This window comes from Rhamphochromis sp. 'chilingali' (assembly GCF_963969265.1).
Source record: "Rhamphochromis sp. 'chilingali' genome assembly, chromosome: 10".
Taxonomy (NCBI): domain Eukaryota; kingdom Metazoa; phylum Chordata; class Actinopteri; order Cichliformes; family Cichlidae; genus Rhamphochromis; species Rhamphochromis sp. 'chilingali'.
In genome coordinates, this window is record NC_137937.1 from 3284833 (window position 1) to 3298808 (window position 13976).

At 43.5% G+C, this 13976-nt stretch overlaps 1 protein-coding gene across 9 annotated transcripts in view; it reads right to left on the reverse strand.

Annotated features, from left to right (window-relative positions):
* fbrsl1 (fibrosin-like 1) overlaps positions 1-13976 on the reverse strand; it is a 285955-nt gene that overhangs the window by 135795 nt on the left and 136184 nt on the right. The gene's annotated exons all lie outside the window — the stretch shown is intronic.

Below are 13976 nucleotides of genomic sequence, written 5' to 3' on the forward strand. Positions count from 1 at the left end.
CAGTGGAAATACTTTCATACCCCGTTCAACCTCTTCTTCATGCTTCCTCCCTTTTCTCTGCTTGTTTACTTTTCATATTAACACCAGACTGCTCATTGTAAGATTGATTTACAACACGAAGAAATAACATTTGGGGAGAGGCCTGCATTTGTATGAGTCTGCCGAGCAGATGCAAGATGTGATAGTATGCTGGCTTAGAAATCTCTATCAATCGGACCATTCTTTGGCATAATAACACACACCTGAAAGACAAAAAGGAGAGCTGAATGATGGCCTCTCCCTCTGGGCCTACATTATGTTCACTAGTGCACTATTCACAGCGAGGACATTTTTCCTCTAGCTAAACTGAGGCTCCATTCAATAACACAAACAAATGTAATTGTTTGTGCTTACAATTGAGCTGGCTGATCAAATTTTAGGGCTCCAATAAATCATTAGAGTAGAGAAGTGGTGCATACACAAAGTTACCTCTTCAGGGCACCTGAAGAAGAAGCTTTACTCTGAGTTGGTAAAACGGGGGAGTTTAAAGGCATCAGTGAAACTTATCTGCTTGTGTAGCTGGTTTTAGCTTCGCTTGTCCTATACATTGTGCAAATGGTATGACTCATTGATTCATAACAGCCTTTCTTTAAAACAACAGAACACACTGTTACACTACATCACTTACTTTCACGACTACTGGCATTGCATATGAATATTCTATATCTAAAAATACAGTAACACCATATGGTTTAGCAAGTCTGTTTTAACAGTAATGGGTGGTAATGATTTGTGCACGTTCATTTCCAAAGAACTTTGAATACTGTGTAAAATGTAAATGTGCTGCAAATCATAAACCACATTTATTTGAAAGACAAAATGTAAAATGTTAAGATTTCAAACTTTGATTTTTGTGTTGAAAAACACATTTTCTCTTTTTAAATTTGATGCCAATAGCACGGTTCTAGAAAGCGCAGACATGCACATGTTTACCCCTGTGTCGCATTACCTCCTCTGCTAACACGCATGTGTACACCAATCGAGGAGATCTACAGTGGAATTTTTTCTATCGCATAAGAATTTCAGTTGCATTCCATTAAATGCTAAATGATTTCAATCGGTGACAAGTCTGGACTACAATTAGGCCAGTTGAGCACTCATAATGCTTCTACTGGTGAGTTTTGTTGATCTGGTGCTTTGGCGCTAGCAGACTCTCAGTGTTTTTCACATTTGCCTCACAAGTGAGCTCCTGGGTTTAGTCATGGGTGGAGATACAAATCTGTAGGCTGTGTCAGGGAGGGTATGTGGCATAAAAACATCGCTAAATCAAGGGAATGGATGGAACTGATTAATTGATGGAACCATGAATTTCGTTCGCCACCAGAAAATCCTGAAGGAGAGTGTCCGGTCAATAGTTCATACCCTAAAGCTAAAGCCATGTTTGATCGTAAGCTAACAAGTAATTTATGATTAAACATAGACTTCCAAGTACTAATTTCTGTAGTGTGATTTATTCTTGTCCTCCTGATCCCTTGAGATGCTGCTGTGTCTTTTCTTTCCTCTTTCTAAATGCATTAGCATAGTGTGGGGGCATTGGTGGCTCTATCAGTAATGTCATGGGCACTTTAACATGATGAAGCACGCTGTGGCCCCACTGGCATGAATAATTCACATTACCACACACCCAAAGAAACAGGGGGGTGGAGGTTGGTTGACTTTGCTACAATGAATTGTGAGAACAAATGTGTGATTTTTAAGGCGCACGGGCTTCTGTTTTGGGTGAGCGAGCCATTTTAATTCAATTTGATGTTTCATTTTTAAAGAGACAAGACCTTGATCCACCAGGGAAAATAAATAAGCTGGGATCAGAAGATGGAGCTATGGCTATGCGGTGGGTGGCGAGGGATGCGGGATCTCTTCAGCATCCATCACAGTGGCACTTCAATGATTGTCAAATAAGTAGTCCTGTCCAAACCCATCGTTTATCATTATGTATGAATGAATCTATCTGGGGATCGCATCATCCAGCACATGGGAGGGCTCTATCTCATATATGCGATAGGGAGACGATATGGAAATGGGACACATGATAGCCGAATAGCTAGGGTGGGATAACCGACCACAGCGGCCTTGGAGATGGAAAAATGTACAATCTAAAGCTCCCATTGCACAAGGCAGGCACACTCCAAACTGAATGAAGCACATGATTATTTTTTTGTCTACTAATACATCCTGAATGCTCTGCAAGTGGCACTGACAAATCTCCTCCTTTGCAAAACATGTTCCATTAAAAGTCTTGGAAATACTTAACATAATGTTTTCCATTCTTCAAATGCTTTGAGGTTTAGGCAGTTTTATACAGTTCCTCTAGGCCACTGGCTCCAAAGCTGACGTGAGAACTTCAATGTAAATAATTCAGGAAAGGTGGGTGAGAACTCTTGGCACCGGATTAAGAAGGCTGTGCTTGCAAAAGCTGCTCTCAATCCATTTCCAAATTGTCACGGGGCCTTCTAAGAGGCAAAACAAACCCACCTTAATCTCTGCTAATCATACTTAAGCATGAATGTTTCATGTGGAAATGCCTGGTTACAATTTAGAGGCTTTTCCCTCATTCCTAGGGTAACCCTGCCACAATCCAGAAATCCTTTTGGCCACAACAAAGACAAAATGTGATGTAGAGACATCAGATGTGGTACAGTGCACACAGCATGTAAGTAGGAGGAGGCAGAATCCCACATTGCAGATACCATGTTTGTTGGCTACATGAAACGCTGGAGATAATGAATTCAGGCTGCCAAATTTCAAGATGTGCCAAAAGATAAAGCTGTTATAAACAAGAAAAAAACAAAACCCCAGCAACAACAGTGATAGCATCGGTGATTGGTTGTGATTAACATCAGACTACTTACTTGCGTCTCAGAAATTCAGATGTAAGCAATGCCGGGGACCAAACTAATATTATTATTATTATTTGAGACGGTGAATAACCCAACAGTGGAATGATTACATTTGACTTGCAATGATTTTCCCCACTGCATGAGAAAACAACAGCTTGGAAAAACTAATAGACATGTTCCCCGACGTAGCTTTGTTGCCCCTGCCTTGCTTTATACAAATTTCATCAGTGTGTTGATTTCAATGGAATTCGGAAAGTGGAGATAAAAGTCCAGCCCATCTGTCCCTCAACTTTGTGGGGTGTGGTGCAGTGGAGGGACAGATTTATAGCACGCTACACAGTAAAGTGCATCTGCATCCGCCACACTGCTCCCACTCACATCATTATCCTCATTGCCTATCACTTCTCCAGCTGAGTCCCTTTTGGAAACAGGGGCTGCCACATCAACAGTGGGTAAACACCTTTAAAAGGATCTGACACCCTGTAATGGAAGAAAAAACACTTTGGTATTGTTCGGCAGCCCCGGCGCTGCGCTGGGCTTGTGGAGGAGTAAGCCATTGTCTGTTGTCACCTAATTGGATCAAGTTTGTGTGGAGAACAGATGTGTACGGCTGGCTGAGGTAAACACTGGACCCGAAGATGCCAGGGCTGAAATTGCTTTGAAAATCGTTTCTGCCTCCATAGAATGAGTGAGAATAGGAGCGAAAAATACTGTATAAAAGAACATTTGTGGCGCAGCCTGAAAAAGTAATAAACACTTTCCCTTTGGTGTAGATTCAAAAAGCTCCCGATTTTCTTTTGTTCATCTCGTGTCCCAGCCACATATCAGTGTCACAGCCAATGTGCTGTACACATCGACGTTCAGAACAAGCTAAGGCATTTGGGCATGGCAGCGCTCGCAGCACGAGTGATGATCCATGGCAAAGAACAGATTATACTTTGGAAGCATTGCTGATCCAATTAAGAACTGGCAAAAGGTGTCATTAGGGTCTGACAGATTTGAGCCCGAGTCTTTTTTTTTTACCTTGCAGTGAGGTGCCATAAAAGTGAGAAACATCTCCATGAACAAAGAGACTTGAAGAGAGACAAGGAAGCACTATTTCCAATCAGGCATCTCCCCTTCGACACAGCTCGATTTAACCTTGAAGAGTAATGAGATCTGACTTGCTTAAATGTTAGCATTCTTAAATCATCCGGAAGTGCCTCCAAGGAGCCGATAATCACTATGCCAAATTGCAGCGCTTGCTAATTTCATTCTCCCCTAGCATTTACTTGCAGTTAGTGTCGATTATTCAAGAACAGGCATTTAATGCTGCCAGGTCCCAGGGGTGTTACATTAAAATGTAATAACTTGCAACATAAATGAAAACAAAAACCATTACTTTCTTCCCCCCACAACTTTCTTCCCTCCTCCCTTTTCTTCCACCGCCTCTCTCCCTTCCTCTCTTTCAATCTCTCTACTCTCCCTCCCTCATTGGTGGGAGTTCGAATCTAATTCTCAGCCCATCTGGCAGGCGTAATGAAGGCGGGCTGGGCTTGTGGTGCCCTGCTGCCATGGCTCGGCGGAGCAGGAGGTTAGCTGGCAGATTGGGCCAGGATGAGTGAAGGGGAGTCGGGAAACCTGCTGAGTGAATAAGCCGGCCCAGTTAATCTCCCATGTGCCCCGGTGTGATCGGGGCCAAGGCCAACCACACGCTGAGGGCACAGAGCATGGGGTCTGGAGTGTGGATAGTTGTGGGCAGATGACTACGGGGCGAGTGTGGGTAAGACAATGGGTAATTCTGAAACAAGCATAATAAAATAATAAAAAACAACAACAGACTCATGGTTATGGTATGACTTCTACAATGTACCCACACCTGGGCCTGCAGTGTTTAGGGGATGCAATGTTTTGCAAATAACATAACCAATAAGTAAGTATTACAAAACACCTGCAAGCACATGTTACTGAACAACGTCTGCAACAGTAGAGTTGTAACTTCGTCGAGCATATGTCAGAGGATACAGATAATTAAACAGGTAAATTCAACCCCAACAGGTGCAGCCTCTGAGGAAACAAAAGACAAATAGTGTCTTTGCACCATCTGGCACACACAGAAGTGCATAACAGTTTACATGCGGTCAAACGCAGCAAACAACTCAAGTTAAGCAACAAAACACCTTTAAAGGTATACTGAATTAACACACTTATATAAACTTACAAAAAGCTTTACTTTGTATACAATCATATTTTATATTCTTTTACTTTATTTTCTCTTTATAATAAATTAATTTTGCAGTTCAATGAAAAAAAAGTTGTACTTCAGGTTGTATTATAGCTACACCACTCACAGCTGAAACATTTATTAACTTAACAGTGGCACCTAACAAAGGCTGGGCTATAACAGGCAGGAAACTTAATGATGCGAGCAACTTTGACCATGAGAAAACTAGCAAGAGAAGTCCGCACTGATCAGGCATAATGTTATGATCAGCTGCAGGTCATTGTGTTGGTCCCCATTGCCTCCACTTGCTTGTCTTCTTCCGCTTGTGCATCCTGGTGCCAGGTGTTCCCCAGGTAAGCTACACACACACTTGGCCATCCACATGATGTAAAAGACAATGTGATGCATCAGACCACCACTGCACCGTGGTCCAGTTCTGATCCTTATGTACCTACTGCTGGTGCTTTGGTGGAGGATAGGAGTCAGCATTGGCCCCCCAACTTGTCTCCAGCTATTCAGCCACATACACAAGCCAAAAACAGCAATGCACTGTTCTGACACCTTTCTATCAGAACCAGCAATACTTTTTTCAGCAGTTTGATGCTAAACAATCTGATGCTAACCACGCCTCTTTCCAGCGGTTAGCATCTTCTTCAGTGGTTTTGTGCTCTGAGGAAACACTCAGCAAAATAACTTTGCAGGTCAGAGTTATTTTGGTTAATATTACGCAGTTGAAATTTTGTGGCTAACCAGTGTACTTTCACTGTATGTACAGGTTAAGGTCTACAGTAGTGTGTAGTAGTGCTGAAATCTTTTGCTGCCAGTCAAGCACTGGCCAAGGAGAACAGCGACGGGGAGAGTCCCAGTGCTAGAAACTGAAAATCTTGTACAATTATGATGAGTTATTTTTTAAAATCTGAACCCAAATTCCTCTTCAGTTGCTATGATCTGCCTGCTGTATGTGAAGGCACACGGAGCAAGTAGCAAGGCAAGACAGACCTGCAACAGCAATCGCCAGCTCATGTACGCATCAGCAACTGCGTGCATACATGTGTTAACCAATATGCGTTACCAAGCTGCTATGACCGTAAGACACCATCTTTTGTTTGCAATTCAGTCAGCAACCAAATGGTAATTGAACACATTACAGGAAATCTTTACCTACTTAGCATTACAGCACAGGCAGGGCCAACACAGACACATTTCAGCACATTAAAAAAACTAAACTAAACTTGTCTACAACAAATGGCATGAAGCTAGGCTGACAAAAACAGCAGGCTTCCCAGAGCTGTGCTGGGGCCTCTGGAGAAACCACAACACTGTCATTAACAGTTACTCTCCTCATAAACACACCAGCATCAGCTGGAGTTATAATTGCCCCTGCTTCTCCTGTAATCTTATACCTTACCTGCTGTTACTGTCAGACACCTTCTCCACTGAGGGAGACAGAGATAGTGAGAGATGGAGGGGGAGGAGGAGCTATGGTGCATATGTGTGAGTGTGTGTTGTGAAGCTGGAAGCACGGTAGATGATGCTTGTGTACTGTCAGATACAAGTTAGGATATGCAAGGGGGTGTAGTGAGAGAAAGGAAAAGGAGAAAATACATGCCAGAAAATCAAATGAGTGTGTGTTGCTGAATGAAATCCCAGGAGCAAGGCTGAGGGGCGCCGATGGAGGGAAATCATGTTCTTTTCGGTGAGTGATTAGAAGACGAGTGGCAGAACATGACCTACTTAGTCTAACTTTTTTTGAAAGGTTCTAGAAATGGTATTCATGAAGGTAGAGTTAGAGAGGCAGGTAGGGGGTTTGAACCCTAATGGATTCATAGAAACATTAACAGAAGTAATAATTGCCACGGGGTGTTTGTGAATATGGAATAAAATTCATTTCCTGACCTCTGAAGCTCTAACCAGGGTTGGGAGTATTTAGTATTTAGTATTTATTTATTTATTGTCATTGTCAAGAACAATGAAATTGCGTTTGGGGCTTCCATACAACCCAAAAAAAAGAAGAAAATAATAAATACCCCTTAAAACCCAAGTGTACATATTTAACCCAGTGTGACTCCAATGCAATAAGACAATCCTTAGCAATAATGTTCGTAGAAATTCAGACAAAGACCTGAGAAACATGACAAAATACAACAATGCAACCCATTCAATATTATTGTACTGTGAGATATGATATCAGATATGATAGTTATCTATTTAAGAAAGAGGGGGGGGGGGCAGGAGGGGGAAGAGAATAAAGATATGATGCACCAATGCAGACCAGTTCATTGCTATTAAGAAGTTGGATATGGTTATTGTCCGTGAGAGGGGGGCAGAGAGTTCAGGAGCCTCACAGCCTGTGGATACAGGCTGTTGGCCAGTCTGGATGTTCTGGCCTGTATAGACCTGTACCTTCTCCCTGAGGGCAGCAGATGGAAAAGGTGGCGCGCAGGGTGATGTTGGTCCCGCAGGATACTGTGCACCCTCCTCAGACAGCGAGTGGGGAAGATATTACTGATCTCTGGCAGACTTGTTCCAATAATTCTGCCAGCTTCTTTCACCACCCGCTGGAGTGCTTGCTGATCGGCCTTGGTGCAGCTGGGGAACCACACTAGAAATCCATACGTCAGAACGCTGCTGATGGCACAGTTGTAGAAGTTCAACATCAGAGATCTGGGAATGTGTGCGCTCCGCAGTCTCCTCAGGTAGTAGAGGCGCTGTTGGGCCTTCCGTACAACTGAGGTGATATGGTTGCCCCAGGACAGGTCCTCGGTCACAGTTACCCCCAAGAATTTAAAACTGCTCACCCTCTCCACCGCCTCACTGCCAATGAAGAGAGGCAGATGGTTGTTATGGCCCCTCTTCCGGAAATCTACAATGATCTCCTTGGTCTTTTTGGTGTTTAAGACCAAGTTATTGTCGTGGCACCATGACTCTAGTTGTTGCACCTCTGTCCTATAGTTTGTCTCATCATTGTTGGATATAAGTCCGAGCACTGTAGTGTCATCTGCAAACTTAACAATGAGATTGGACGCGCAGGAGGAAATACAGTCATGGGTGAAGAGAGTGTATAGCAGAGGGCTCAGAACACACCCCTGAGGGGCACCGGTGTTGACCACAAGGGTGGAAGAGGTGTTCTTACCCATTCTCTCCTTTGGCTTTGCAAACAAAAATATGAATGCATATGATTCTACAGACATGAAAGGTTAAAATGAAAAACAAAATATGAATTAAACATCATCCGACGCCCGCTAAAGGCTATAAGAGGAGGTTTTAGTACCTTTAAAACGAGTCCACGACGTGTGGTAGGACATGTGAAAGCAGAAAGAGCTGGAAAAATGCAAAACAAGAAAAAAAACTGCTTTCTCAATATCTGTGACTGAAAATGGCAAAGCGTTGTTTCATTTTTCTGCCCTATTACAAGCCCATAGTGGAAATCCACCGAGGCTGTGAAAAAGGAACACTTTAGCTCTGCTGCAGAAATGGGCCTGCCTCTGGCTCTTCTTAATTTCAGGCTTTGTTTGTGCAGCATTTGGGAGCTCTTATGGGTTTGTGGGAGACCCGCAGGCCTTTTGTCTCATCAGTGGAGGTGGTTTCTGCTTGGCGCCTGCAGCGATCTGTTGGCGTACGCCTTTTGTTCTACCTCTCCATGCAAGATTTGGCCACAGGTCGCAGATTACAGGCAACACAGCCATCACAGGTACACTGCTGTTTGTTTGCCCTACAACAACAGTTAGTGCTCAGGAGAGTCAGGCACAGAATATGAGCCAAAGAACGGGCGGCGTTCTATGAAGAAGTAAGCGTGAAGAACAACCGAGCACAAAAAAAAGAAGTGTCCTTTTTTCCATGATGGTTCGGCCCAAACTAAAACGCTTATCTCTGAATTTTCCGACGGACACTGGCAAAGCACTGCTGCAAAGCTTCTTTAAATGACATACTCTAATATTACACTTGTGGTGCTAAATTAATAGGCTGCAGCAAGATAAATCTCTATGATTTATGATGTTCCCTCCGGTGTATAATCAAGTTGAATGTGAGAGGGTAAGAGAGTAAGACAGAAGGAGATTGGGAGGGACAGAGACAGAGCTTTGGTTTGGATTGAGACACAATAAAAAGAGCTCTCCCCTGCACAGCTGAATGGACTGGTTTACTTAGCTTTGAATGAAAGTGTGAAACAGTCAGCCATAGAAATCAGTGGGTGCTGGGTTTAGCAGAAGGAGAGAGATTAAAATACCAAAAAGTTCAATGTGCAGTGTGCCATGAAATATGACATATGGAAGTGCCAAAAAAGAAATAGCAGACGCCCCCCCCCCCCCCCCCCCCCCCCCAAATTGTCTATTTCTTTTGGAACCATGAATTCCACATAAGGATGGTTTATGGGAATATCACACCTCTATGGAAGTCTCATCCCACAATCCACAGGAGGCTTTCTCTCCCTCCTGCCTACTTCTGGGGGGCTGCCATCATATTCATTCCCCATTCCCAGATAGATGTTTGTAATTGGAGCTCTAATTTATGATCGGGCCTTGGTGCAGGATAATGATATGGAGCATTGTAATTTGCTGATGCAAATTGTACGTTATAATGGGGAGCCATAAAAGCCCCAGCAACATCTCGGAGACTTGCCAAACACCCTGAGCGTTCATTACAGCCCTCATTAAAACATCCACGTCGGCAATGGGAGCTCTTACAAATGGAAGGAGCATGTAATTGCTGCTTGATTGTGGTATATGTAACATATGATAAAGTGGAATTACCACTCTTTTTTCTGCAGTGTTAGTGAAACTTAATGGGGAAAAAGGCTGCAGTAAACAAATCCTCAGAGCGTTGTTTGATTGTTACATTATAGGGCTATTTGTTTACAGTGGGGCAGGTGAGTTAGGGGACAGTGCATCCAGGACAAACTAAGAAGGATGATAATCAAGCTTGGGCTTCGGGGGATAAAAGTAATGTTGTTACCCATGAGACTGTGGGTTTCATTTGGAATAACTCCAGCTCCAACTTACAGCTACAAGGCCAATAACATAGAGCTGGGAATACATTAACTGGATTTCATATAAGAAAAGATCAGTATTGTTCTTTTTTATTACGGGGCAGCAAAGTCATCAGCACTGCATTTGCTTTAAGAATCGTGGAACTGGGCCGCAAAAGGTTAGAATGAACCATTGAAGTCACCCCTGGTGAAAAAAATGTTTTGTTCTAATGCCAGTTTGGCCCAGTGGGGTAAAGAGTTTAGTCTAGCAGTTGATCTCAATTCAGTCTTAACGAATGGGGTATGAGGAACTTTGTGAAGCCGAATGTCCCAACTTTTAGGCAGCTTTGAGAGCAATTAAGAGTTCATACAAACAACTAAACTGTGCCGTCTTTTACATTTTTATATTTTTATAAACATTTTAAGCCCAGTCAACACTAATTCACTGTGTCGCTTTTTTATTTAAATGACCGCTTCCGTTTTTGTTTGGTGCCATTTTAAAGCGTCTCCTTTAAAAAAAACCTGAACTGCACTGCTGAAAATGACGCTTCCCTCCTCGACTCTGAATGATAGCGGGCCTCTATCATCACGGCTCTGTGTGCTCAGCCACTGGAAAAGGATTTTCAACTGCACCATTCAGCCGGGGCCCAAGAAGCCTGCAGCCTTTATCAGACCGCTTGATTGATGTGTTGTGGGCCCTGCTGTGGTTAACAGCAATTTTTATCTGTTGCTAGCGGCAACAGCCCAGGTCCCTGGTGCGTAGAGAGCAGCAGGGCCCAGGATCTGAAGCCGGACCGCACACGGGGATAAACAAATAGATTTTTTAAGGCGGACAGCCCTCATAGAGCGACCACTGACAGGCAGCGCCCCACCCCAAGGCCAATAGAATGTCAGGGCCCCATCCCACTCCTGCTGGGCTCTTGGTTTCCTTCACTAATTTTCACCATGTGCAGAGCCAGTGGTATGGAGAGACCTGCACACCCCACTGGAAAGAGGCGCGGTGAGAAAGAGAGTGAGGGAGGCAGAGTTATGTACAAAGAGACAGACAAGATGCTCCATCTACTGCAGGTGAAGACGCCAGAGTATATTAACAAGAAAATCTTGTTTCAAAAATTAAATTCAAGCTATAATTTACACCCAATTTCCTTTGAGTTGCTGTGTTTAGCATTAAATCCAGCAAATCTGTTTTACTCTGTTAAATAAAACATGGAGCTTTTAATGGCTCCTACTGTAATTAAGTGACATAATCCTTGTATTTGATAGAGATCTTGCGATAAGCTCTCGTCACTCAGACAAACAAGTGCATTTGTCACAACGTGGAGGTCGTGAATGCCAAATCAATTAAAACAAGATTGTTTAAGAATGCACACATGACTGGGACTGCTCTGTTTAGAGTGTACTCATTTAGCGTTAAATATGATTATGACAACCTGAGCACGGGGAAATGAAGAACGGGTGTGTCTGAGAGCTCCAAATACTCTTATTCGACACAAACACTTCAGCTAAGGTTTGACTCTCTGACGTAGCGGAGATAAACCCTCCTAATACAGACTAGTTAGATTATACTGTCACAGACAAAACCTGCATGGATTTATCGTCAAAGAAAACATGAGCCGTGGCTTGGCCTTGGGTGGTTTCAAAAGGCGTGGGGTGGGTGACTGGCGCTTAATCACTTCATCTGGAAGAAAAGAGCGACGTGTTGTCTTCTTGGGCTTAGCTACAACATCTCCCCCTCCAGACAATATATGTAACCCAGGGGTAATGACAGGCTGGGCGGATCGTTGAAGTGAGATTTTTTTTTACATTTTCCTGTTTCTTGCAGCACGTATCTCTCAGGTGCAGATGTTGGACTCTTTATCGAGGAGCCCCTGAGAGGATGATAAATCGCCAGAGCCCAGACCCATCTCCACTGGAACAACAATCAGGTAGCAGCACCGGAAACAAGGAACAGATTTTGTCTCCCAAACATAGCCAGGGCTATAATGAAGCCTGCACTAAGCAGACAGAAGAGAGTTGGACTGATAAACAATTCCATATCCAGTCTTCCACAGCGAGCTAGATAGCAAGTCTCATTCCTGCTGCTACATATCAATGCTGGACTCAGTGCGCCGGAGATTAATCCTCACCCTGAAATGCGCTGGGTGGGACAGAGGGTTGTGGGTTTTAGCAGGACAGGTGCAGCCTTTGCAAGACTGCCTGTCTTTCAAATGCATCAACTGGATAAACAAATTCTGTTCAGTTTAATAGTTAATTTTTAATAGTTTTATTACGAAGCTAAATGCTACTGTCTGTTTGTGTTGTGTAGTTTGTGCTGTGTGCATATAAAGAGGGTATGTTCCCGTTTCCCTTATCAAGGACAATTTGAACAACTAGAAATTGCATGAAAAATGCACGACTTAGAAAACCTGCTGTGTTTTGCTCCACTAGGTAAAGACATGTATTGGTATCATTTAGCCATGTGATATTATTCACTTCTTACTCTTCCATTTTTCTTTAAGTTTTATCTGAAAAATAGATTAAAAAAAATATCATACCAATGTGAAAACCTGTGTCTTAAGATTTCCGTTTACAAAAACACAGTTAGTACAATTAAACCAACAGCTAATGTGTTGTGTAAGCAACAACCAAAGCATTTAAAGAGAGCATTAAGGTATTTGGCATAAAACACTCCTTATGCATGAGTCTGGCACTAAAATGCAGGAACGTCCTCTACGTTCTTCTCTAAACCAATCAGTCAAGGCCACTCAATTCCATATGTCTTCCAGAAAGACCTATGGAAGCATAAACAAGCATCTCCGATAGAAGTAAAAGACAAACTGTCAGGAAAGATTCACTTTATTAAATCTTAGTGACTTGTGACAGATAACTGGACCGTGTACACCAGCTTGAGTTTTTATTGTGGAGGAGCAAAAAAGCAGATAGCGATGACCGCCAGAGGCCAACTATTAGATAGCTCTTCCGTGCTATCAGCGGCCAGTAGCGCAAAGTTGCCTCATTGACCCTCCCCTACTCATAACCAGGCCTCCGCCCACATACGTAGCCTCTTTTTTTCCAGCTATAACACTATATCAAGCCCCTGGTCTTTTCCTCGCCCTACTCCTCCTCCTCCCATATCCACTCAGTCTCTGCTGGCAGTTCCCTAAAGCCCCCTGACCTCGCACCCCATGTCTCTCCTTCCAAACCATCACGCTATAAAGCCCGAAGCACTCACAGATAAGCAAACCCCAGAAATCATGCAGGCCCAGCAGCAGAGCAGATTGAGAGTCAGAGCTCAGTACCCAGGAGGTGCCTGTAGGCTAGAAACGCTGCAGATAGCACCACTGGATAGCTGGAGTGGGGAGCCAGACAACATGAAACTTCCTGCCCTCGTTACTGGACTTTCCTTTGCTTGCACAATGCCCCTGCCTCCCACACAACCACCTCCACGCCATTTTTGCCCTCTCTCTCTCCCTCTGTCTCTCTGATCCCCTCCTTCTTCCTTTCAGATAAAGAGAGGGCCTCGTTCCCTGCCGACTCAAACTGACAGCTCGAGCCAAAGGGCTCCACAAGCTTTTTTGGAAGGTCTTGTTTGTTTTCATCCATCTGTGAGCATGCAGCCACTGGGGAAAAGGAATGTGACATGTTCTATTAAAACAAAATAAAAAAGAAGATCGCACAGAGATCAATGTCTTCTGAAGTTGAGCTTTGTTCAGTGCTTTAACTGTAGTCCTTTGAGGCAGATTAAGGCTGACAAACCATTTATAGTTGTTTTGTTTGCCGAGATGATTGCTTCCAAGCTACAATGAGAACTGCCATATGCCACTCATCAGCTAAAAGTAGCACACTTTAAACAACGTTCCTCTTATGAGTTTCCCTTTAAGGAAAGGACATAAAGGACGACCGCTTGTCTGTATTATCCAGAGACTACACACATCATTGAAACAATGGGAGGGGA